The sequence below is a fragment of the Hemicordylus capensis genome, chromosome 2 (genome assembly GCF_027244095.1).
Source record: "Hemicordylus capensis ecotype Gifberg chromosome 2, rHemCap1.1.pri, whole genome shotgun sequence".
Taxonomy (NCBI): domain Eukaryota; kingdom Metazoa; phylum Chordata; class Lepidosauria; order Squamata; family Cordylidae; genus Hemicordylus; species Hemicordylus capensis.
The window spans coordinates 197,538,491-197,561,174 of record NC_069658.1 but is presented as its reverse complement, the minus strand read 5'-3'; the positions used below and the strand labels follow the sequence as shown (position 1 = coordinate 197,561,174).

The window sequence follows — 22,684 nt, the reverse complement described above, 5'->3', positions numbered from 1 at the left end:
TATGTGTTGCCTGAGATTTTTGGCAGCTCAACCCCAAGGCTAAGCGATGGGTATTTTTTGCATGCAATTGAATTAGCAGTTGCAAAGCTCTGCCAGATGTTGTGCGGATGAAGGCAACTTTCCCTTTTTTCCCTCTGCTATTTATTTGGAGCTGGTGGCTGGCCTCCAGTTTGCATCTCCCAGCTGCCTTGCTGACCTGTATGAGCAGCAGGGCAACTGAGATGTGTTTCACAGCTTGTGCAAACAGGATTTTTTGAATAGCAGATATATGCTTTTTTGTTTTTCTGCAAGTTGTTCTGACTGTGACCTTTGTGGAGCTGGGCAGAGGCCTTAAGAATACTGTGTAACACTGAGGCCTTAAGCCTGTTTGAAGGCTTTGAACAAGACTTGAGATGAGATATTTTACAGCGTTTCTCCTCGTTGCGCTTTTTCTTTGCTGTTGCTAATTGTTTGCTTGTGGCATAAGAGGACTGAATTCATTGCTCCTGAAACAGGTTCTGTGTTTCCGGAGCTGTTTTCAAGCCGCTATCCTGGGAGCATCTTGCTTGCTCTGTTAGTATTGTACTAATGCCTATCATAGATCTCCTCTTCTCATATTCTGGAAGGGGTCTGAGCTAACTTAGCTGTAAGGGAGAATGTTTTCTGGAGTGTGGGAATCATCATATACAGAGAGTTTGTGCAAAATGAAAGCATACTTCTTGACTACTTTCAGATGCCAAATTTTGCATACACAATCCTGCCACTCAAATTAGATGAATGCACTATTTTTTACACCAGACTATGCTAGGTGATAGGTTACTTCTTCTTTTTTTAGCAGAAAGGCTTAATATAATGATAATATTTAACAAGAGAACTGTTTAATATTTAACAGGAGGACGCGAGGAGGCAAGAAGAAGAGGATGGAAAGCCAGGGCTCTCTGTCCTCCCCCGCCCTCTGGCTGACCATTTCAGTGCTTTTTAGCTGATCATTTTCTTCCGTTTTTAGTGCTGCTTTTTACATTTTCTTAGAGAGCCAGAAATGCTTTCTGATCCCTGCAGATTATTTTCAGCTTTCCACTCAGGATGGAAGCAGCAGCGATTTGCCTGATAATGCCTGATAAGTGTTTCAACTTTGCGATCCTCCCGCAGAGAGCAGGCTGTTAATTACTTCCTGATTGTGTCCCACCCATAGTTCTGTGTGCGGCAAAGTTTAAGTTGCGCCTTATCATCTCTGCGCTCTCTGCAGCAAAATGTAGTTAGTTTTTTGTGTGCACTGCACCCCAAACCTGGCAGGAGCAAAAAGCTTAGGAGTGAGTCACTGGTGTGAGTTGTTGGAGGACGGAGAATGGAAGGGAGGGAGGGAGATCAGATATGTTTGGGACTGTCTGCAGTAAGCTTTGCTCTTCCAAAGTGAAAGAATGGGCATATTAAACAGTGGAATTTCCAGAACTGTTATGTTCATTTTTTTGTATGTTGCTTTGGCAAATTCAAATCTAAATCCAGTGGGCAATACGGTAGATGATTGTGTGTGCGCAAATTGTTTCTGCGTTGTGTTTAAAACTTTAAAGGAGACAGACAGAAGTGGAGGTCACGGGAGTACTGAGGAGGAGAAAGGGAAAGACACTGTGTGGGTGTGTGTAGACTGAGAAGGGAAGGGTGTGTGTAGAGGGAGGTGTGTGGGGTGGGAAGGAAAAGAGTGGGATGGGATGGGATGGGATGGGAAGGAGTGTATCGGAGGGAGTTTGGTAAATTTACCTAGGTGTATCTCTGGTGTGTTAAACTCTGTATGTTTGTGATTTGGTTTTACATAAAATCATCATAAATATTATTTTTTAAATTTATTTGAAATGTTAAGGGACCCCCACAATGCTGATTTGCCCCCAGCCCTGCACCCCCCCCTAAGGACAGCCCTGATGGAGGGGAGGAAGATGGGGGGATGCAGCAGCTCCCCTGTCGCAGAATTGGGGGGGCATTCTTTCAGTTTCTGTATCTGTGTGTGTTGGTGTGATGTGCGCACACTGAATTGATACTGCCGCCCAGAATAGAACTCTTTCCACTCACTGATAGTGGAAATTAGAGGAACACTGATACATATGTGGTAACCTCCACTCTTGACTACTGTAATGCGCTCTATGTGGGGCTGCCTTTGTATGTAGTCTGGAAACAACAATTGGTACAGAATGCGGCAGCCAGGTTGGTCTCTGGGACAACACGAAGGGACCATATAACACCGGTTTTGAAAGAACTGCACTGGCTGCCAATATGTTTCTGGGTGAAATGCAAACTGCTGGTTATCCTCTCTAATAAAACGCTTGGTGTCCGTCCGTGGACGGACACCAAGCGTGCGTTCGTGCGAAGCGCATGCCCAGAACAGAGCAAGGTGGCCACGAACGCTAGCACCCGGCGGACATGGCCGGGAGAAGGAGAAGTGGCCGCCGCCCACGCTGGGAGGAGAGTGCGGGCGAGGCAGCGGCGGTGGAGCCGCGACCACGGCCAGAGGGGGCCATGGCGGACCAACTGGCGGTGGGAGTGCGGGTGAGGCGGGTGGCGGGGCGACTGGCCCCGACGGCAGCGGCCGCTGCCATGGAAGTGCAGAAGTGCAGCCGAGGCGGCGGCGAAGCCGCGGCCTCGGCAAGCGGGGGCGGGGGGCCGTGGCAGGACGGACAGGGCCGCTGCCGCGGAAGTATGGCCGAGGCGGCGGCGAAGCTCCCTGCGGCGCAACCACTCCCTGCGGCGGAACCGACCCTGCCGCGGGGAAAGCCGGGGCCCGCCTCAGGGAGCGAATAAAAGGGGGGAAAGTCTTCTGGGCAGGGGGGAGGGGGGGAGAGCAAGACAGAGTGGGGGTGGGCCCGGAGCACTTACTAGCACCCGTTATTTAACGGGCCTGAAAACACTAGTTACCTATAAAGCCCTTAACAGCTGGGGACCAGGTTATTTGAGAGCGCCTCCTTTGTCATTAACCCTCCCACCTTTTACGATCTTCTGGAGAGGTCAGGTTACGGTTGCCACCAATCCCTGCTGAAATAAGAGCATCTCCTTCTCTGTTTGTTTTCAGGAAGACCCTGAAGACTTTCCTGTTCTCGCAAGCTTTTGATTAGAATTTTAGTAATTTTAATAATTTGTTTTATACTGTTTTTATCATGTTCTATGCATTTTTAACCTGTCATTTTAATGTTGGGATTTGTACACCGCCTAGAGATTTACATATCAGGTGGTATAAAAATATGATAGATCGATGAGTGGATGGATGGATGGATAGATACAGAGCTGCACAGCTCTACAAGGCACTCTACAAAGCCTTTACAGATTTTATGGCAGAGAAGTTAAGATGGGCACCAGTGTACTCTGTAACAGTGATTCCCAGATGTTGTTGACTACAACTCCCATAATCCCCAGCCAAAGATAATTGCAGCTGGTGATGCTGCAATTCCCATGCTTCTTAGAGCATGCGTGAAAATGTAAAGCATCTTAACTCTCATCTTAGACCAAAGATTTTTGGATTATTGAATTCCCAGGTGTGGTTTTGTTTATTTGTTTGTTTTTTGATTGGGCACTATGGAATTGGATTGGGCACTATGGAAAAGAGAAATGTAACAGGGACCCTTAGCCATTTTATCTGTGAGAATTCTAAAGAGAATTCTAAATTCTTGGCACCACAGTAACCTCTTCTGGCCACTAGAGGCATGAGGGGTTATGTTAATAGGTCTCTCTCAGTCAGTTAAGAGTCAGAATTGTTCAGCTGTTGTTGAAAGCTAGTGCCTGTTTGGGTATGTTGTTCAATGGCTCTCTCTCAATAAGTGATGTTTTAGTTTCTTAGTAAATCTTTATTTGTTTGTCTCTACTGTCTCCAGATAATCTCTTGGGCTAAACTTCTTTACCACCAGAGCATACTCTACTGTATGAGGTCTTTAATGTCTCTCTTTGCTCACACCCCTCAACAAGATTGGCATCCGATTTGGAAGGATGGTGTCACTTTTCACCTAGATGTTTGCAAATGTTCAGGCAGACTGGATAAATGGTTTCAATTTTATGACCAATAGAATGTCCAGGGCTTATAATAATAGAACGCTGAAGCAATTCCTCATCTTTACCATAGTTGCACTATTTTATTTTATTTTATTACATTTTATATCCCGCTGTTCCTCCAAGGAGCCCAGAGCGGTGCACTACATACTTAGGTTTATCCTCACAACAACCCTGTGAAGTAGGTTAGACTGAGAGAGAGTGACTGGCCCAGAGTCACCCAGCTAGTTTCATGGCTGAGTGGGGATTTGAACTCCGTTTATTATCTTATGCCAGTTTAATAATTAGTGTTGCCCCAGAGAATCTGAAGTTGCATGCCTACCTCCTGTTCAAACACCTTGCCCAAGAAGGGGATATTGTCGACTGACTGGAAGTTGTAGTGTCCCTAGGGTCCAAAGAGGCCTTTGGGGAATTTATGGGCTAATAGGTGCTCCTGGATAAGGATCTCATGAGGGTTTGAAATAATGTAGTTGGTTTTCATGTTGAAAATCTTGCTTGTCATTGAAACTGGATCAGCAGTATTAGCACTAAAAGCCCACAACTGTGACTAGCAAAATAAAACCAAAGACACAGGAACATGGGAGACACATTGTACAGCACAAGTGGAATCTCAAAGGGAAAAGAAACAAAAAATCTCTCACACTTGCCAGCCCATGCCTGCACTGTCTGTTTAATAACTACATGCAAGCAATAACATTCAGCTTTAGCTTACAACACTATTGTATCATGAAGCAGCACAGCAAAACTGTCTATCTACTATAACTGTCTATCTACTGTCTATCTATCTACTATAGATATAAAAGGATAAGGACATAAGTTGCAAGCTTCGCCCACACAGTGCTTTACCAATCAGAGGCAACAGAGCAGAAGCACTGTGTTGATTGGGCAGTGGGGATTCCATATGCAGATAGGGAGGAGGAGCCTGTGATGCTACCAATTGGAAGGAAGATGTGCTTGATTGTAGAGGAGAGAAGAAGGGGATATAGATATAGATATAGATACACACACATATATATAAAAATAATAGTGGGCAGGGGGGCAGAGGTCTGTGAAGAGAGGGGTCATGAGGGAGGAAAGAGCCCCTTCAGGAGAAGGAGGCCAGCACTGTGCAAATTAGTTGAGGAAAAAAGATGAACAAGATCTGTTAACTAGGAAGAAAGAGAGAGGGTGGGAGAGAGAGAAAGAAAGAAAAAGAAGGGAGGGAAAGAAAGAGAGGCGAGGGATGGGCCCGGCCAGAGGGGAATGAGCAGCAGCAGCAGCAAGGAAGGGCCCGGTTAACTGCCTCTGCTGCTGCTGCTCAGGGCCACTGAGGCCATTGGTGGAGGGAAGGAGGCAGGCGAGGGACGGGCCTGGGCCTGTCAGCAACCTGAGGGGAATGAGTGGCCATGGTTGTGGCAGCGAGCCCAGTCAACCGCTGCTGCTGCTGCTACTCCTGTGGGGAGGAGTAGGAGCAGGGCTTGGGGTAGGGTGGGGAGGTCTTTTGGGTTAGGGGGCTGAGGCTTGGCCAATCGGCGCCGGCAGCGCCGCAACCACAGCCAAGTGGGGTGAAGGGGGTGGAGCAACGGGATGGAGGAACAACCAAGAGGGGAGAGGGGGATGGAAGCAATGGGATGGAGGAGCAGGAGCGCAGCTCAGGTGGGGTTGGAGAGATCTCTGAGGTGAGGGGTCTATTGGGGGTGGTGGTGAGGGGAACAATCAAGTACTAGCACACAGGTGTTCTGTGCAGGATAAGCTAGTTATTACTTATATCGTCTGGTCACAGATCAGACCAGAAAATGTGCTCAGTGGTCTGTTGTAGGGATGTGCACGGACCGGTCCGGAGGCCATTCTAAAGGTCTCCAGACCAGTCCAGACACGGGGTGGTTCGGTTCGGGAAGATGGGGTGGGGGGTTCCAATATGGACGGGGGGGCTTTACTTACCCCTCCCAACAACAGCGCCGTATTTTCTGGAGCAATTGGGCGGCAGGATACCTCCCTGCCGCCCGCTTCATTCCCCGCTTGGCTCCTTAAGTATTCAGAATCGGGCAGCAGGATACCTCCCTGCCGCCCCCTTCAAAACCCCGCTCGGTTGGCGGCCGCCCCCTTCAAGACCCCTGCCGCCCCCTTCTTGCCAGTTCCCCATTGCAAAGGGGCGGCAGGATAACTCCCTGCCACCCCTTTGCCGTCTTGGCTGCAAATGGCTTCTAAGAAGGTATCCTGCCGCCCGATTCTGAATACTTAAGGAGCCAAGCGGGGAATGAAGCAGGCAGCAGGGAGGTATCCCGCCGCCCGATTGCTCCAGAAAATATGGCGCCATTGTTGGGAGGGGTAAGTAAAGCCCCTCCCGTCCTTATTGGAACCCCCCACCCCAGTGCCAGACCGCAGCTCCATGGTTCCGTGCACACCCCTAGTCTGTTGCCCATTAAGGCATTGCAGAGAGACTGATGGTGCCCTGCCACTGGTGTTGGGACCCAAGCAGATCTAGCAGATTCAAAAAATTAACCTTGGAGTTTATTGCCAATGCTACATTGTCAGTCTTTTAAATCTGGTACTGTTGCTTTAAGTCTGTACCTGCCTGCAATAGTTGTTGCATTATCTTCTTCCTGAAGAGTTGCCAAGTCCAAGACTGGTAAAAGGTAAAGTGTGCCGTCAAGTCGATTTTGACTCCTGGCGCCCACAGAGCCCTGTGGTTTTGTTTGGTAGAATACAGAGGAAGGGTTTACCATTGCCTTCTCCCACGTGGTATGAGATGATGCCTTTCAGCATCTTCCTATATCGCTGCTGCCTGATACAGGTGTTTCCCATAGTTTGGGAAACATACCAGCGGGGATTCAAACCAGCAACCTTCTGCTTGTTAGTCAAGCATTTCCCTGCTGCGCCACTTAAGGTGGTCCAAGACTTAGAGGCCTAGCTTTATCTTTACAAGCAGCAGCTCTAGTTAAGACCAGTGTTCCAGCCTGAATAACAGAACTGAGTAATTTGTGAGAGAAAACCCAATTTAGAAAACTTTTTAAAAGACCTTCAAGGTGCACCTGTTTCTCAGTCAAAATTAGTTTTAGATTGTTTTTGTTCTGTAAAACTGTTTTTAATGGTTTTTGTTCTGTTTTTATGTCTGTTGAATTTTAAATTATGTATACTGCCTAGAGATACACATATCAAGCGGTACATAACTATGATAAATAAGTAAATGTGCTTGTGCTGGGTTTTTTGCTAGACTGTCTGCCCAGTTATTCCAATAATTTACACACCAGTTACCTGAACACAGGAATCGCTGTCTGAATTCAACTTTTCAAGATTTACCTGGGAAATCTCGTCATGCTGACCTAGCAAATGGTTGCCGCACTTGCCCATTGGTCAGCTGAGCAGTGGGGACGGAACATGCAGTAGAGCACAGGCCTGGCTGAGTGTACAGGATGCTGAGTTGGGTGCCAGGCCTGTCTTGGCAGTGGCAAGTCGGCTGTTTTTAAAGTGCTCCACTCCCTTTCTCACCACTACCCCTGCCCCATGGTTCACCAGTCACCAATGGTCTGAGGCCCACTCCTGTGGCATGCCAATACATGCACACTGCCAGTGAAGAAGAAGCTAAATTAGATATTGACACAGAGGAAGGTTCTGAAAACAGAGTGGTTTTACTGACTCAATCTAGATGAGGCAACCATCAGAGTAGGTTGCAATTCTTTCTGCTATGGAAACAGCTATACATGAGACAATGTACAGAACCTAGGTGTGACATCCCCCACTCTCCGCCCCATCCCAGGACTACAGTCCTTCACTAGTCTGTCACTTGCCCACATTCTCAACCAATCTGATAGAGAATCTGGTTTTAGGGGGAATTTATGGACTTACAACTCTGCCTTTTATGTATTGACCCAAACTAGAGATCTTTCATCTGAGAGAAGAAAATGCCAGACTACATTTAGGAACTTAAATGTACATGCTCTGTTTCTTTCGTTTCATAGCAAACCAATTCACTGTTATATGGACAACATTTCAGTGTCCCATCATATGATAACACATGAATTTTTCTCTGAGGCACACACACACACACCCCTAGAGCATGCTTCCAACTAATGTATAGCTGTCTGACTAAGAAATGTATGTACTAGCCTTATGCAGTAGGACTGTCCACCCCCTAGTGTTGGCTAGACAGTGGATATAATTTGTTATCCTTAACTTTAGGGAAATGGTCTTCACATGGGCAGCATGGACATCTAGGTGCCTTTCCTAAAGCAGTGGTGTAGCAAGGTTGGAGTGGGCCCAGAGATTAAATTTTAAAGTGGGCCCCCAGCCCTTCAAAGTCCAGGGCCTCCACACACCCCAAGGATGGCGAAAGTGCTAGGGTGGTGGTGAGGACACTTGTGGTGCTGGAGCTTTACAGGGCTCCATTATTTTTATAGGCCTTTTCCCTGCTCTCCAGCGCTGGGGAAAGCACAGAACTGCATGGAGACAGTAAATGGCTCTCATACTGGAGATTTTTTTCACCAAAGTGGCCCTCACGTGCACCTAACTAACTAAATAACTATCTAATTGGAAAGAATAGAATGTGTGTCAGTGGGTGAAAGGTAAAGCCAGCATAGCTCTGAGAGAGACAGTTATTTAATGCCTTAGGAAATCCTAATAAAAAAAACCCATCACTCCTATCTATCCGGGGATTGCCGGGAGGGACTGAGGCCATTTTTGCCATGGCCCCGGACCCACTTTGGAGGTGCTGCCACCCCACAGAGGTGGGTCCGGGGCTGCCCAAAATCCCCATTCTAGCCAATGGGAATTTTTTTTTTCTTTTCAAGACATCCACCAACAATGCTAGGGGCACCCATCAATTGCCACCCCAACTTTTTTGCCCCTCTCTCTGGGCGCCCTAACACTTAACACCTTAATACCTACCTACCACCTACCCAAGCAACTAAGATGACACTCAGAGAGACAACACCAACTCTCTGATCTAACAAAAAGGCCACTGCTGCTGCTGCCTGCCAGCAGTGGAGCAGCACACTAAGCACAGCACAGCACACAGAGAAGAAGCAGGAGGTGGAGCAGAGCAGCAGACCTGCTGCTCTGCATGATGGATGATGTGATGCCCAAACAAGCCACCGCCTCACTCAGTGCCTGCCACTGAGGCCTGACAGACAGAAGCCAGCCAACCTGCTCTGCTGCTCCTCCTCCCCATGGATGATGCACACACACCCTACATCTGCATCCAGGCAGGCCAGAGGGACCGATCCAAACCAGACCAAGCGCGCAGAGTCAGCACAGGCCAGCCTAGCCAGCAGCAGCAACAACTACTACTACTACTACTGCTACTACTACTACTACTACTACCCCCACAACCAGTGTTGCTACGCCAACATTGCCAGTCACACGCACCACAGCCTGAGCATAGCACACAGCCAACAGCTGCTGCCAGCCAGTGCCTAGCAAGCCAAGCCAACAAGAGGAGAGCTAAGTAGATGGTGCACGCACACCAACCCGTCACGACGCAACTGCAAGGGGAGAGGGCACAATTACAGGCAGGAGGAGGCGAGGCAATCCTAGCACAGATTTGAAAGTTAAAATCCAGGACATCTTCTACCACCAGCTGTAGTGTCTAGTGAGTGCAGTGAGTGCAGCTGAGCTGAGCTGTGTGTGAGGATGATATTTAGTTTAGTTTCAGCAGACTGACTGAGCATTGAGCATGGGCAATGGCAAGCAACACAACACAACACTCACCTGCTGCTGCTGGTTCTAGTAGTTGTCTCTTGTCTTCACCTCTTCTTCGTGTGTGTGCAGTGAGTGCATGCCTTTTACCTTACTTGAAAGAAATGGTTCTCTGGTCCACCACATATTTGCTCAAGGACACAGAGAGGCCCAAGGCAGGTGGTGGCACCAGTGTGAGTGCATGTGTGCTGGTGTTTGCCACCAGGTGTTGTGTGTGTGTGTGTGTGTGTATGTGTGTGCTGCTAGCTAGGAGGGGGGGAGGGAGGGGGGGAAGGGGGGAGGAAAGGGAGGGTGAGTTGGAGGGGGAGAGGGATGTAGCAGAGGGGATTGAAGGGGGAGCATGGTCCGGCTCAGAATTGGTCAGCCACATATTATGCACACACGTGATCACATGTGTGCTTCGGTGGGAGAGACCAGATTCTCATCATCTTGCCAGACCGGGGTGGGGGCAGGTGAGGTGGGCGTGGAAGGGAGGATGGAGGGTGATGAAGAGGAAGGAGGGAGGATGGGGGGAGGGATGGAGGGAGGCATGGGGGGGAGGGAGTCTTGGAGGGGGGGGAAGGAAAAAAACATGTAGACACTACAGACTACACACACAGCACAGACAAAAGACAGCACAAGCTACACAGCAAGCATCCACACACAGACAGTGCTAGGCATCCATTCACACAGACAGACAGACACACAACAGAAAGAGACAGAGCCTGCACCACACACACACACACACACACACACACACACACACACAGACCCAATTCCCTCCCCTGCATAGTTATCAATCAATATGTTGTGTTGGCAGCCAGTTCGTTGCTATTCTGATGGTTTCTGTTTTTTCGCCATCAGCCAACATCAACAGTGACCACAATCAAGAAAACAAGATGATAATTCATTCGTTTCATTGGGGGAAAAAATTAAATTCTTTTTTCCATGTAAACCAAGCCCCCCACACATGATTTTTGGTAACATTTTCAATAAAATCAATTCATTCAGCATTCATTTTGTTATCCCTTTGTTACCATTTTTTTTTCTTTTGCATAATTTTGAGGGTTGATTGTAACATGGGATTTTAAAGAAAAAAATATTTACATGTTTATTTACATACTAATATTTATATATTTACACTGCATTAGAACATATACCCCCCGCTGCCGCTGAGTCTAGTACTATTAGGGCTGTGCTACTTTGGGTGTGTGTGTGCCGTGCCCACGCCAGGTCCCCAAATGCTGACAGGTGGAGATAAGGGCCTGTGCTGGTCAGCAAGCATTGGGTTTCTTTTTAGGTGGGCGTGGGCATTGTAAACGTCTGGCCAGTCGCAGCACTACTACTACTGGTGGCGCAGTGGTAAAACTGCCGCCCTGTAACCAGAAGGTTACAAGTTCAATCCTGACCAGGGGCTCAAGGTTGACTCAGCCTTCCATCCTTCCGAGGTCGGTAAAATGAGTACCCAGAATGTTTGGGGCAATATGCTAAAATCATTGTAAACCACTTAGAGAGCTCCGGCTATAGAGCGGTATATAAATGTAAGTGCTATTGCTATTGCTAAACAGCAATAAATGAAAGCAATGCAGATGGGTGGGGGTGGGGGAGGGGAAGCCAAAAGAAGGAGGAATGAGAGAGAGAAAAGGGGTAAAGGGAGGGTGGGGAAAGGAGGAGAGAACAGAAGAAAAACAAGTACAACAGGAAAAGTTGGGGAAAGTTAAGAAAAAAATAAAGTAAGTAAAGAGAAGAGACAGACAGACACAGGGCAGATGGACAAAAGAAGGTGGCACAACAACAGAGAGAGAGAGAGAGAGACACAAAGACACACACTATAGGACACAGGCAGGGACTCACACAGACACCAGCAGCAAAAGCAAGGGTCTCAGATGATGATCCCACAACTGCAGCCAAAGAGAAGTTTCTAGGCAAGAGGCTTGGGTTTATATAGGTTTGAAATTCCCTCCTTTGGGAGCCCCCACCTTTGCGCTCCCCCCCCCGGCCAACAGGGTGCCAGCTCTCAACAGTGCAACAGCCAAGCAGCCTACCAGAGGGCAAGACTCATTCTGGCCAATCAAAGGATCAATAGCACAGCCAATGCAATGCCTGAAAAATAGCCTCACAAAATGGATGCCAGGAGCAAAAGTTGCAGGAAGGAGCCACAAAATGGAGGACACACTTTAAACTTGAAATGCAAGTCAATAGAAGCCTATGGGACATCCGAACCGGATTTTCTGAACCGGTTCGGATTCAAACCGGCCCGGATCCGGCCCGGATCCGGACCGAAAGGGCCCGATTCGGTCCGGATTTGAACCTCCGAATCCAAACCGGTTCGGATCCGAACCGAACCGTACATCCCTAGTTAGGAAGACACTGCTCCGGCAGGTAAAGGGGTCACATGGTACCCCAAGCAGGGAGACTTGCCCTGGCACTCTAGGGGCTGAATGATGTGAGAGTTCAGGTTTCTTACTCAGGATCTGGGAATGGGTTTTATGGTGGCCATGAAGCCTGAGCCACTCCTGTCAAAGCAGCCACGGCATGGATGTTCTAGTCTGAAAAGATAAGCATCCTGGAACTTCTCTACAGCAGGTACAAGACTTACCACCCTCAGCTCAGACAGAGAAACATCTGGGCAGTAATATGGCTGTTAAATGAACAGAGTCCTTAATCTGTGCATGGAGCCCAGTACCAGGTACAAGTACTCATATCCAGGTCCCAACTGGACAGGAGAGGGAGATTGAATCCCTCATAAATCACAACAACCCTCCCTGACCTTCAGACTTTTGGGTGCTGCAACAAGAACTCAAGTGGCACTGCTGAGAATGATCAGCCCCTCCCAGCTCATTTACCTGGGCCTTGGTAATATGCTCCAGGACATGAATGGCAGTTGTTTTGTGGTGCATTGTGGTTGTTCAAAAGCACTGCAATGCATAACAGCAAGCTGCTTTGACTATTTTGGACCCCTTGGTTGGGAAGAGAACCGGAAAAGACAGGCTTTATATGTATTCTCCACTTCCCCTCACCTGACTTATATAGTTCCAGTGCCATATCTTCTCGTGCCCATCATGACTGCATTAGGAATGCTCCTTTCTGAATATTAAGCACCTCTCCTAGGCACATAACAAACCACAGAACCAAGCTAACATAAATGATCAAAAATGTAGAGTGTAAATATAACCCTGCCAAACAGCTGCAAAATGCCGAGTGCAGTAATCATGCTGATAAATAAATAGAAAACTATTAGGAACTGATGTTTACGGAGGGTAAGAGCAATTATAAAACAACAAAGTGCAAGGAGTCAGCAATAATATCATTTGTTCAGCCACGGAAAATACAACCCACCAGTGCAGCTATCCTAGGAGGTTTCATCACCAGAATACAATCCACCTCTCATCTCTCACCTAGGAGATTTCCCGCCACCACATACCTCAGTGAGCACTGGCACTCTCATGCTCAAGTGTTGCCTGAAGAGACCGCACCCAAAGAGGCTGGTATCGGAAGTCCGCATAGTTGAGCAGCTGCTGAGAGTCTAACGGTTTCAGAAGAGCCCACTTCTGATTCATGAGACTGCCTCTGTAACCATAGTCTTTGGTGCTAGAGTGGCCACCACCCAAGGAAGGGGGGATCCATGGAGGTCAGTTTGTTGAGGGTCCCTTAAAACCTTTAGCCAGCCCTGCCCACTTTAGGCATGCTCCCATCACTGGTGACCCATCTCTTTAATGGGCTTGGGGAATATGCCTTCCACCCCAGAAGTCAATAAAGGGGCTGTGTCGTCCAAACTGATTGATGTGAGTCTATGAGGGAAAAGGAAGTCTCCTCACCTGGAACCCACAGACAGAAGTTGAAGCCTCCCTCTGGTCTTTAATACATTACTGACCTGCTCCTTTGCAGCGCCTATAATGAAGGGAGCAGGGAGCTTGAGCGGGGGAAAGCACGTCTCGGCTCCATCTTCTGAGCCAGAGTTGCTGAGTGAGCTTTATGGCTGATCAGGATTTGAACCTGTGTCTTCCCATGCAGGGGGATGAGGTGGTGGGATGCTGAGATGGTATAGCCAAAGGCATCACTTCAGACTGCTGTTGATAGATTCCAGTTTCGAATACTACTCTATGTAAGAAAGGAAAAAACCTCTGCAAAAAGAAATCTAGCATATCAAGAAGAAAGGTTCTTTCCCAGCTCTTTGCTGCATTGCTGGTTTGTTTGCAAGGAATGTACTCCCCATTTGCAGTCTGAAGTGATACCATCCATCCTCTTGCCTGTGTGGACCAGACTGCCTTCTGCCACTCTAGTTATCATTACTACACTGTCCTTTATGCGACCAAAATGCTATGTAACAAGATGCCATTTGAGGGGAGCCTCAACAACTGCATTTACCTCCATTCCACAGGGTCAGTCAGGTCTACACTTTAGTAGCTTCAGCAAGGCTGCAACATTGAATTCTCCCATCACTGGATCCAGCACATTATAATATTAACTTCCTTTGTTGTCATCACAACAGATTTCTAGATCAAGCCACTTCATCATTGGCCGACACTCTCCGCCCATGTTTTGCAATTTTCTCAAAACCCTGGAGGCCCCTGTTTTGAGACCAGTACTTTTAGACTCTGGCCAGCAGCCAGAATGTCGAGAACTGCCAAGAAGCCTCAGTCCAGCTGCATTTCAAATGAACAGCAGCTGGCAGGAGAACATAGCAGCTTGGCTGGCAATGAATATTTACATATTTGGACTAAGCAAGGGCTGAAGGGCCAAAACCAGTGACTACACCCTATTAACTCCCTCTCCTGTGAGCCAGGGCAGAGACACAGGATTATTTTTATCCCTGACTCCTTGTGAATAGCGACAGAGGTTTTGGTAAAGCCTTCCCTCCCCTGTGTGTATCTCAGCTGCCTAGTCAGCAGCAGAATGTGGTGGCAGAATGCTGAGGTGACAGAAAGAACTATCTTACTATCTCTATCTCACATGTTTAAATGGTTCCCTGTGGCACACACACATACACCAACCCCAACAATTCCATACAAACAGAAAGCTAGCACAGTGGTTGGGCTATTTCTCCGTGCTAGGCCGGCTTTCTACTTCCATGGGTTTTTAAAACAATAAAAAATTGAGAACTAGAGATGTGCCCAAAATGATATTTGTATTCCTTTCCAAACTCAGAACACTCAGAATGCTCTGGAGCTTCTGGGCTCTAGCATACGCGGCAGCCATTTGCGTGATGGTGCTGACCACACAGATGGCTGCTGGAATGGCGCTCGGAACACTCAAAACGTTCTGACTCGGAATGGGGGGTATTCTGTTCTGAGCTCAGAACAGGCTCTGTGTTTGATGGTTGTTCTGTTCTGAGCATGGAACACTCAAAGGGCCCATTTCAAATTGGAACATTCCGAACTTGGAACATTCTGCACATTCCTAGTTGGAACTATGATCATACACCTGAAGTGCTAAGTGGAAAAGTCCATCCTACCACCTCATTCTTCTCCATGTGTAGACCAGGCTCAAGATGCAGACAAAGAGCAGCTGAGGAACATCTACAGTAGTGTTCTTGGAAGTGGAGGCTAGATGGGAAGCCCCTAGGTCCTGTTCTAAACCTGATAGGTTGCCAATTGCCTATTCCTAAGGTTAATTAGCATGGCTTAGAGCTTGGCTGTTCCTTAAGGAGCTGAGCTGAGGGATGCTTCCAGTCAGAGGACAAAGCCTTTTGGAAGAAGTGGATGGTTTATTTAGCTGAATCACAAAAACTGTACTCGCAGTTTCAAGCCGTTGCCTCATACTGTCATCGCACTTCGCAACACTTTTACCAGCGCAAAGTTCATAATCCAGAAAATGCTGGGGTGGAGCAAGAGTAGAATAGGGAATTGGTTGGAGGCATCTTTTTGGACGGTGAAGGCCTCCAGTCCACTCATTAAACAAACCCAGAATTCCTGGAATTTCTCCATCAATTTGTTGTCAGAAGTGGAACGAATGAGCCAGAACTCTGAAGGGACACATCCTCCATCCTGTGCTTTTTGCAAACTTCACCCAACACCTCCCTTCCACCCATTCGCATTGCAATATACTAATCAATAAAGAAAATGGATAGAAGCTTTGATCTTCTCAACTCTCTACAAAATGCAACTTGAATTTGTGAAAAGGGCTACTCAAATAACAAATAGACTACACAAAAGGCTGAAATGTTTGTGTGTTGGGAATCTTCAGGATCTTAAGGCACAGAAGCAACAGCAGTGATAAGGACTGGCCTGGGAAGGAGATTGGGTAGAACAAGGCAGCCGCACACAGAAGCAACTGGGAGTAGCTTTCTCAGCTCAGTCAGCTGCAGAAGAAGAGATAACAAATTGGGAGCTGCCCAAAATTCCGGGCCACATGGCAACGCTAGCTAGAAAGGGCTGGGAGGGCAAAAGCTTCAAGATCAGCAAATCCAGTGACAATGGCATAACCAAGACATAGTCTGCCTGATTTCTGAAGTAGGACCCATCCGCAAACAGTACTTCATCTGCATTGACCAGGGATTAAATGATAAGGTCTGGGCAAGGGGCGAGATGCTACATGGACTTCTTGAGCTCAAAGGGAATCAATGACCAGCTGGTTCAGCAAGATGCTCCTCTGTTGCTAATGCCATATTGAGCCGTGGGGCCGAATCAGTGGGGATATCCACATACACTCCATCTGGGGTGCAATAAATGGTAGTTCTTAATTTGCATAGTAGATCCCTTCCCAATAGGTTTACAAGAGTGTTGTCACTTAACAAAAAAGCATGATCACAAGTAAGGGGACCCACTTGCACAGAAGTGGGGTGTGAGGCTGGATGGGGTATCACTACTCCACCCATTCCCACAGCATTTACAACCTCTCCAGATGGAGCCAAGGCAGCTGCATCCTCCATGTGCCGAGTGGACCGGGTTGCACCTGTATCCACTAACAGAGGTATTTTCCCTTCCCCCTATTTCAAATGATACAAAGACTGGTCAACAGTAAGAAAAGCAGCAAAGTATCATCGTTGCAATTGTTACCCAAAATCCTTTTCCTGACCTGCAGGTCCTGAATACTGTTGAGTTTGAACATGGTGGCCACCTTATTTCCAGGAAAATTTAGGCTCTGGGTACAAGCGAGACCCTGGGCAGTTCCTCTGTGTGGAGTCAAGCCAGAAAAAACATCCTGGAGATAAATCCGGGGTGATAGGCAGATGCCTGATTGATTTGGTGGAGATCTCATAGAACTGTACAGTGTACAGTGAATTTCTGTCCCCTTCTGGTTGGCGTTCCCTGGTGCATGTAGACAGCAGCTAGGTCCGGACGTAGGGCCTTACACAAAGCTGCTGGGATGACGCCCTTTAATGGTGGGAGTGTTAACTGCTCTTCCACATTTCTGATTTCTTTACCAAGTGCCGCAGTGGCGATGGACAATGTTGGATGCTGGCCAGAAGCTGTCCCACATGACTTAGTCTTAGCATGGGTCACCGAAGTAGGACCCTCCTGGGATTGAACATCCGTGAAAGCCATGACTTTCTGCTGTGGGTTGGCAGGAGGAGCCAGTGGCAGAAACCATTCTTCTAACAAATCATCTTCCATACTAGGATGTATTTTTCAGAGCATGTTGGGGTGTGAGAGAAGGATACAAGGCAGCAGTATAAAGTGGAGCAGATGAGGGGAGAAACAGGTTGCCAAGCAGGCATGCCTGGAGCTCCTTTTTCAGGCCATTTGAGCGATACCCAGTTCACTGACCCATTGTCCCATAGATACCATGCATCCATCTGGCCCGGTTGATTGTCCTTTGGGTTGTTCTGGAGATACATTAAGATCTCTCAGTCAAAACTGCCTTCCTTCGGGAATTGCCTGCAATGCATCTAGAGATCTTACCTGGTGTAGAACATATTATGATAAGCAGTCATCAACAAAATGCCTTTCCTAGCATTACCTGCTTGCAAAGCCCGTGTTTTCCCACATGTTGTAGCCAAATGTTCACCTCCTTATCCTCCTGTGGCCCCCACATGGAAAGATGATGCTTTCAGAGAAAATTCGGCTGCAACACCTTTCTACACATGCTTCCTTCTTACCTTTGGAATACTGTCTTGGAGTGAGCTCCACTGAATTTAGTGGGGTTGAATTTGTTCATTGGGTTGGACTGCATGTCCTAATATGCAGGCTTGTTTGGACCTTCACTTGGTTTTAAGATCTTGTAATGTTGTGGTTTTTTGTTTTTTTTTAAGAGTACTTGCCTAAAGAAATATTGCTTCTCTTTAAGCAATATTGCATATTGGCATGTGCTTGTTTGGAACTTCACCCTAGAGTTTTTAGTATAGTTGGCAAGAAATCTGCTGTTCAGGAGACAAAATTAGCATATGTAGAGTACAGTAACAGATCACTTAAAAAAAAAAAACATTGGGGAAAGTTCAAACGTAGTTCAGTTATAACTAAGTCTTACTGAAAGCATTGGGGTGGAATTTAGTAGTGCCTCACCTTTGCTGGCTTGTGCCTATTTTCTGCTTTAAACTCACTTGTTAAAACCAGAAAGTGCTTTCCAGGATCAAAGTTTCTGGAGATTCCATGGCTGAAGTTGCACAGTGCTTAATACTTTGGCAACCGGATTTGGAGAGCCAGAATATTGCCACCCTATTTCTAGCACACAACTAGCTGAGCTGGACATGCACCTGCACCCTGGCTTCTGGAACCAGAGTCACGGTGTACAGTGTATTCAAGGTATGCCTTTGGGGTTTGCCACTTGTTTGGGGTACTTTAAAGGAAATAGGGTTTTATTACCTCCTCAGGCACACCCAACTCTCATGCACAGCTAGTTGCTGCACTCCTGGAAGCCATGCTGCTCCCTTCTGTGCTTGCTGTTGTATACTGTCGTGCTTCTCTTATTTTCCTCTTGTGAAAGGAAACTGGCTTGTAGACCAAGCAACTAGGTCTGCTGCCCTTAAGGGCCCTTCGGCCCAAGAAATATTGGCTGTTCATTTCGTAGAGCTCCCCCCTCCTTCTGAACTGTCCTCCCTGCAGCAGGCCATTTCCCCAGGGGAACACCCCTTCTGGGAGCGTGCTGGCTGTACTACTGCCCCAGATGGCACCTGGTACCATCCTGTTGGCCGTTCTGTGGCCTTGTGTGCCCTCATTCAGCATTTTTGTTCATGAGGCACCACCAGGGGTCCCACATGAACGAAGGGGGGATTATATTTAACAAAATTCTGGTTTGCTCCCTTCTCCAGCATTGAGGCTCAGCATGAATGCCAATCCTGCACCACTTGTTATCATCCTCAGAGTTCAGCCGACGTGGAAAGAAGGAACGTGAACCTGAAAACCAGGCTGGCTTTGACTGTCAAGGATACTGGCTTGCCCTGGCCAGATGCCCTGCCCTACATGCTCCTTTCTTTCAGAAACACTCCTAATAACTCCCCTGCTAACTGGGCAAAGAGGCACCTTTTAACGTGGTGGTTCTCTTTATTTAGCAGGGGGAGAGTAACTGGCCCTATCCACCCCCAGAACAGAACCTCCAGTGACTGTTGCTGGTGTCTATCTTAAGTTTCTTTTTAGATTGTGAACCCTTTGGGGACAGGGAACCATCTTGTTTGTTTGTTATTTCTCTGTGTAAACCGCCCTGAGCTATTTTTGGAAGGGCGGTATAGAAATTGAATTATTATTATTAAATAATAGGAACCATAGCCTTAGGAAGACCCCTAAGGGTGGGAACTGAACCAGGGTAAAGGCAGTACAGGACAGCTTGGTCCAGCTGGACCAAGATACAGTAAGCTGCTGTGTGAATTTAACTTTAAAAAAAAAAGTCACTTGACTTGCAGGTGAAAGAGGCCCACATACTACCAAGTACCAAGGCCTGTCGTTCCTTGCAGCCTGGAGACTAGGTCCTGGTGAGGAAATTCAAGCACAGGAAATTGTCTGGCCCCCAAGGTGGACGGGTCCTTTCTAGGTGTTGTTAATGACCCAAAACATGGTCAAATGTGAAGGAAAGACTACCTGGACTCACGCATCCCACTGCAGAAAGGTGCCCACCCACATCCAGAAGGATACAGACCAAAAGGAGGACTGGCAACCATGTGGCCAGAGGAACCTCCAACATGAAGAAGATCCTGGTGATACTGGTACTGGGACTGTTTAGTGCTGCTGTTTGTGCACTCTCAACTTACAGAGAAAACGTGGTCGTCAAACTATCCTACAAAATAGCCAAGGCCCTAAATAAGACAGATTGCTGGGTGTGTCACCACATGCCCATTCATGCTTGGGCGGGGTGTATGTGTGTGTGTGTCTGTCTGTCTGTCTGTCTGTCCATGGTCCTCATCCCTTTGAATGCCACCGTGCTAGATTATGAATATGCCACTTAGGGGAATAGGGGGAACCTCACTTGGGCAGATAGACAGGCAGAGATCAACTCATTCCTGTATGTTGTGCCCAAAGAGGGAGAGTTCTGTTTCCAGTGCAATGGCACCAGTCCACAGTTGGGAAACAGCACATGTGAAGTCACCTTCATAAAAAATGGGGCTACCATAAATGGCTCCTATATGCACAATATAACTCCCTCCAGCTATTCTATTTCAAGGTATTACCATCAAACAACACTGTACATCAAGACCTGCAAGAAAGGGTGGCCCTAGCAGGCCACTACTATGTGTGTGATAATCAAGCCTACAGAGCCTCTCCCCCCCCACACCAGAACGGAAAACATTATGTGGCCCAGCTATGGTGCACCGTCAGAGTAAGAGCTCAAATCCTCAAGGGAGAGAGACAAAGTAAACGCGACCTGCATACAGCTAAGGACATAGTAGATAGCAGGAGTCCCTTGCAGGTATCAGCTGTTATGGGATGGTCATCTCTCCCTCCAGTAGGGGTGGCTAGAGTTGGAGGAGCGGTTATTAGGCTCCAGGCTGTAGTGGAAGTATTGGCCAATGAGACAGGCAAAGCCCTGCTTTCTCTGGTCCAGGAACAAAGGAAGATCAGACAAATGACTCTCCAGAACCACCTGGGCCTGGATTATGTACTGGCCGCCAAAGGAGGTGCCTGTGCCCTGAGAGGAAAGGAATATTGTGTTTATGCACCTGATAACTACTGTATGGTGAAATTTTTGATCATGTACATAAAATTAGTAAGTGTCCTATGTAGGCTTGATCTTGACTGACGTCCTGGTTGCCTGATACAGGGGGGTCTGGGAAGGAAAATATTAGCAGTCTGCTTGGCTATAGTAATCTGCATGGGAACCTTATAAGCTGGAATAATGCTGATAAAAGGCTTGATGCAGCGGCTTGTTCAGTCCACCTCCAAGTATGCTTACCCTAGATGCTCAGACAGGCAGGTGATTTATAACAAACTGCACAGGCTGGAAGAGCAAACCTATAAGGATATTGGAAGGAGTGAGGCTTAATGTATCCACATGAAGCCTCAAAGGGTAGACTGATGAGAAAATTCCACTATCCCCTTTCACCTAGTTGTGTTACCTACATAGGTCCTAAAGGTCACAAGCTTCTGCACTGTGCTGTTACAAGGGCCCCTTTTCTTTGAAACAATATTCTGCCTCACTTGAGTAGAGATACAACACCTGTTGAACACAGCTTGCCCTGCCTGATTAGGCATAAGCTCAGCTAAAAGCTGATTGGTGCATTATTGCTGATTTCTGCCTTGTAATTGGTTCACCTTGTCTACCAATGGCTAAGCTTTATTCTGCTTGTACTAGAATGATTGGTGTATACCATGAAACTTTGGCCTATGATAGGCTCTGTACTCAATCCTCTAGCCTGTATGTAAACAGTATAGAAGACGCTTGCCAAAAGCCTGAGTGTGTGCTCTTGGAAGAGAGACACCTGGCATGCTGTGGTTCATAAAAGCTTTAACCTGATGGATGGTGAGGGTCTCTGCTCATTAAACAAATCCAGAGTTCCCGAGATTTCTCCATCAGTAGCATCACTGAGCTCTTATGCTGTCAAGTTCATCAGTTGGTCCTGTGTTGTCCTTGAAGCAACTCGGCAAGTTCTAAGGAGCCATGCTGCCTCTCAGGACCCTTTCACTCTATGAATCTGTTTCCTCCCTTCTTATGGAATGTGGGAGGGATTCCAGCCATGCGGATTAATGGAGACTGTCTGATCTACATGTTGTCCCTTCCTACAGCAAGGTGCAGCTACAGAACAGGAAAATGAGACAAGTAGTTATTTTATTTTTTACAAAAAATAACAACAAAAAACCCTTTGGTCTCTGGGCTGACCTGCTGGACTTCAAAGTCAGGGAAATTATTTTTGTTTAAGTGCTTGGTTATGGGTTGTACGTTTGTTGTAATTCTTTGCGGTTTCGCCTGAAGGGAGCGGGAGGATGTGTTGCTGATGCCTGTATAGTCTGTAGGAGAGACTGTAGCCCTACACAAGTAGAGCACCTTTAAAGTAATGTCTGAACTGATGTTCTGTATGATGAATAATAGTGTTTATGTAATGTTTTTGGGTTTGAAACTATGATAAAAGTACTGTAAAGATGCTTTATTGCCTTTTGATTAAGAACATAAAAAGAGCCCTGCTGGATCAGGCCTATCCAGTCCAGCATCCTGTTTCACACAGTGGCCCACCAGATGCCTCTGAGAAGCCCACAGGCAAGAGGTGAGGGCATGCCCTCTCTCCTGCTGTTGTTACTCTCCTCCTTCAACTGGTATTGTGATATATCTTGCCTCTGAGGCTGGAGGTGGCCTAGAGACGTGGCTGCATAAAACCTTGTAGGAATAAGGGAAATGCTTATACCTGTCATGCTAAATAGCTGAAAACGCTTTGTTATGCTTTTTGCATGTTCATTTTATGGAATGTGTTTAGGGACCATGTTTGTTCTGATCCTGTGTATGATTTGTATTTTGTTGTACTATTCCTAGTATGCACCATAGGCTATGTAGTCTACATGATGAGTTAGAGTCTAGTGTTCCCCGAAATTCACTGGTGATGTTTAAGCCACCTGACCTTTTGGATGTTGTCCAATTTTCAGAAGTGTACAACAGAACACTTTCCCCACTAGTACAAGTTGGGGGGCGGGGGGAACATGTGACAGAATTGACCTTTTTCCGGCTTTAAAAT

General features: G+C 47.2%; 1 protein-coding gene across 5 annotated transcripts in view; it reads left to right on the top strand.

Annotated features, from left to right (window-relative positions):
* Window positions 1–22,684, top strand: part of B4GALNT1 (beta-1,4-N-acetyl-galactosaminyltransferase 1) — a 159,824-nt gene that overhangs the window by 50,895 nt on the left and 86,245 nt on the right. The window lies entirely within an intron of this gene.